This window comes from Oncorhynchus mykiss, chromosome 8 (genome assembly GCF_057628025.1).
Source record: "Oncorhynchus mykiss isolate SJ-2025 chromosome 8, ASM5762802v1, whole genome shotgun sequence".
Lineage (NCBI taxonomy): Eukaryota > Metazoa > Chordata > Actinopteri > Salmoniformes > Salmonidae > Oncorhynchus > Oncorhynchus mykiss.
The window spans coordinates 11378557-11382617 of NC_143029.1; the positions used below are offsets into that span (position 1 = coordinate 11378557).

Genomic DNA, 4061 nt, shown 5'->3' on the forward strand with positions numbered 1-4061 from the left:
AAGTATAGCCAATTGGAATGTGTGGTCTGTATATTTTATAATTTCATTTAGGATACCATCAACTCCACAGGCCTTTTTGGGTTGGAGGGTTTGTATTTTGTCCTGTAGCTCATTGAAGGTAATTGGAGAATCCAATGGGTTCTGGTAGTCTTCAAAAGTTTATTCTAAGATTTGTATTTGATCATGCATATGTTTTTGCTGTTCTGTCTTTTCCAAAAATATTGGAGAAGTGGTTTATCCATACATCTCCGTTTTGGATAGATAACTCTTTGTGTTGTTGTTTGTTTAGTGTTCTGCCCTTGAGTTGCGTTCCCATGCAAAACTAGACAGATAGCTAACAACTAAGTCTTCAATAAAACTCCCAAGGCGTGACTTTTCTTGAATGAATATATTGAAAACGTTTATGTTGTGAAACTGCAAAATACAGAAAAGAATATACTTTAGTATTCAATTCACACCGACATACTGTAGCTGTACATTATACATTTGAAGTTGCATAAATACAAAGCACGCGCTAAGGTACCATGCATCTGGCATGATGCCAAACCATATAGCTAATTGTTACTCATATGGTAATTGGCTCCTTTCATTACTCTAATAATGTACAACCATTTATGTAGAATAACAAAGCATAGTACACTAGGAACAGTAACAAAACTACAGTACTGTATATTTTACAATTCGTTTGCATGACGCACGAGCAAAGTAATACAGCTAACGACATACATGAAAGGCATTGCAATTTGTGAGTAAATGCAACCAACCAACATTGACATGTAAGCAACTCTATCAATAACAAGATTATAATCATTAGCTAAATGCTTGAATTGAACTTACAAACAAATATTTTCCAAGGCTGAAGCGTGACAAGAAATAACTACATTGAAAGACCTGCACCGTAGCGTTGTTTGTAGCTGCTTCTATGCGTGCAGAACAAATTCTCTACTTCCTGTTTGCATAGTCTTTCTAAGTACCAGAAACATCCACTAGGGGGCAAATAACACCACTGAACACAATGAAAATCCAATTGAACCATTGTAATAAAATAATCTGTTACCTTCTAACAGGATGGCAGCACATTTAGAGTTTTCCAATTTTCCCAGAAATGGTTAGATTCTATGGATTTTTCAATTACATTGAGCTGATTTCTGACGTGCTGTCTCTTCTCTTTCCGTAGTGTATTTCTATATTGTTTTAGTAACTCACCATAGTGAAGGCGTAGACTCAGGTTTTCTGGGTCTCTGTTTTTGGTTGGAAAGGATTCTCAGTTTCTTTCTTAGGTTTTTGCCTTCTTCATCAAACCATTTGTCATTGTTGTTAATTTTCTTTGGTTGTCTGCTTGAAAAAAAATATTTGATAGGGAAGCTGAGAGGTCAAATATACTGTTTTCACTATTACAGGGACATATTTTGTCCATGGAATTGTCTAGAAGGGATTGAATTTGTTTTTGGTAGATTTTCACACGATTTTCCTTCCATCTATAGCATTTCTTAATATTATTCAGTTCCTTTGGCTTTGATGCCTCCTGATTGAGCATAGCTCTGTTCAAGTAGAGTGTGATTTTGTTGTGATCTACAGTAGTCTACAGTACTATTGCCAAGAGCTGAGCTATAGGTGTCACACCCTGATCGGTTCCACCTGTCTTTGTGCTTGTCTACACCCCCCTCCAGGTGTCGCCTATCTTCCCCATTATCCCCTGTGTATTTATACCTGTGTTCCCTGTTTGTCTGTTGTCATTTCGTCTTGTCTTGTCAGGTCTTACCAGCGTGCTTTCCCATCTTCCTGCTTTCTCCAGTTTCTGTTTCCCAGGTTCTGACCATTCTGCCTGCTCTGACCCCGAGCCTGCCTCCCATTCTGTACCTGCCTGACTCTGACCCGATTACAAATCTCTGCCAGCACTGACACAGAACCTACCTGCTGTTCTGTACCTAATTTACTTTGCCCTGGATTACAGACCTCTGCCTTCCCTTGACCTGTCTTTTGCCTGCCCCCTGTTTGGGTCAATAAATATCTGGGATTCTAGCTGTCTGCATCTGGGTCTTATCTTGAGTTCTGAAAGTACGAACTGGCCATGACTTACCCAGCAGACTCAGACCAGCTCCACAATGCTGTCACCCAGCAAGGAGCCACCATTGGAAGAGACAATGAGTTGCTGCAATGCCTTATAGAGGGACTCCATACCCTGGTGTAACGCCATCACCAGGCGTTCGATACATTGCTGAATAAAGTCTGCAGATTCCCTACTAGGCAGCAAGCCACACCAGTAACTCTCAGCAACCTGCCACCAGTGGCGCTTCTTCCCAGCCTACCCCAGTGTCCCGAGAACCCTGCTTACCTCCTCCGCAGTGTTACGCTGGAGATTATGGAACATGCCGGGCCTTTCTCTCCCAGTGCTCCCTCGTCTTTGAGCTGTAGCCTTCTTCGTTCCCCTCGGAGCGATCGAGGATAGCGTACATCATAACGCTGATATCCAGGAAGGCACTCGCCTGGGCTACTGTGGTGTGGGAGCAACAGTTCGCTGTTTACCTCAGGCTGGATAAGTTTGTGGTGTCAGTGCGGAAGGTGTTTGATTCTCCGTTGTCTGGGAGAGAGGATGCTCGTAAACTGCTCCAGCTACATCATGACGCCCGTAGTGTGGTAGACTACGCAGCGGATTTTCACACATTGGTGGCTGAGAGTGCCTGGAACCCGAAAGCATTATTCAACATGTTCCTTCACGGATTATCAGAGTTGATCAAAGATGAGCTCGCAGCCCGGGAGTTGCCCATGGACCTCGATTCCCTCATAGCTTTGACCATCCCGATTGATGGGTGGCTACGAGAACGTAGGAGGGAGAGGGAATCTGTCCCCTGTCCCCTTCGCTCGCCCTCGATACCCACCTCGACTCCGAGGAATGCCGGAAACCCATTTCATAGAGACTCCGACGTCACCCGAGTGCTCAGGGGAAATCCCAAAGGGAGGTCGACTCGCCTCCTCCAGAGCCCAAGCTACTGGGAAGGGCTCGATTGTCTCCGGATTCATGTTTACCCGGACTGAACACCAGGAGCTGTCTGTATTGTGGGACTACAGGACATTATATTTCACCTGTCCATTGAAAAGACAAGGCTTATCAGGCTTAAAATACCAGGCTTATCACTAGGCACGAGTACTCTGGTGAGCCATAAAGATAATTTTCCAATCTCCCATTACTCGCACCCCTCTCCATGCCACCCTGTTATGGGGTGACTAGGCCAAATCACTCAAGGTGCTCATTGACTCTGGGGCCAATGAAAGCTTTGTCGATGCTACCTTGGTATCGGAGCTTGGTATCACCACTCAGCCCCTCTCCATTCCCATTGACGTCAGAGCGCTGGATGGGCGTTTTATTGGCCGAGTCACCCGCAATATGATTCCTATCGACCTACGAGTATCTGAGAATCACAGTGAGTGTATGCAGTTCCCTCTCATCGAATCTCCCCATGTACTCATGGTTTTGGGATATTCATGGCTCCAGAAGCACAATCCCCGGATCGATGGGGCTACTGGTGCTATCTGCCATGCTCATTGTCTCAAGTCGGCTCAGTCTGCTCCGGGACATCTCCCTGCAGCCTTGAGAGAAGCCTCAGACCTCTCCACCATTTCGCTGAGTATCTGGACCTCCGGGAGGTCTTCAACAAGGCCCGTGCTACTTCTCTCCCTCTGCATCAACCCTACGACTGCGCCATTGACCTTCTCCCGGGCAGTAAACCCCCTCGGGGGCGGCTTTACTCCCTGTCAGAGCCAGAGACCAAGACTATGGAGGAGTACATTGAGAACTCATTCGTTGTAGGGAGTATTCGCCCATCGACCTCCCTCGCCGGTGCAGGATTCTTCTTTGTGGAGAAGAAGGACCAAACCCTGCGGCTGTACATCGACTACAGGGGCCTTAATGACATCACAGTAAAAAAACATTACCCTCTACCACTCATCTCCTCGGCTTTCAAACCTCTTCAGGGAGTGACCATCTTCTCCAAGTTGGACCTTCGGGAAAGGCCTACGATCTGGTTCCTTTACGGGAAGGAGATGTAGGGAAGACTGCCTTT

General features: G+C 45.6%; 1 long non-coding RNA gene across 1 annotated transcript; it reads right to left on the bottom strand.

Moving 5' to 3' along the window:
- Window positions 1-373: 373 nt before the first annotated feature.
- LOC149981389 (uncharacterized) lies at window positions 374-942 on the bottom strand. The gene is made up of 2 exons (XR_016482731.1): window positions 838-942; window positions 374-414 (listed from the first exon to the last, which is right to left on the bottom strand). It is a non-coding gene; the product is annotated as an uncharacterized LOC149981389 (long non-coding RNA).
- Window positions 943-4061: the final 3119 nt, after the last annotated feature.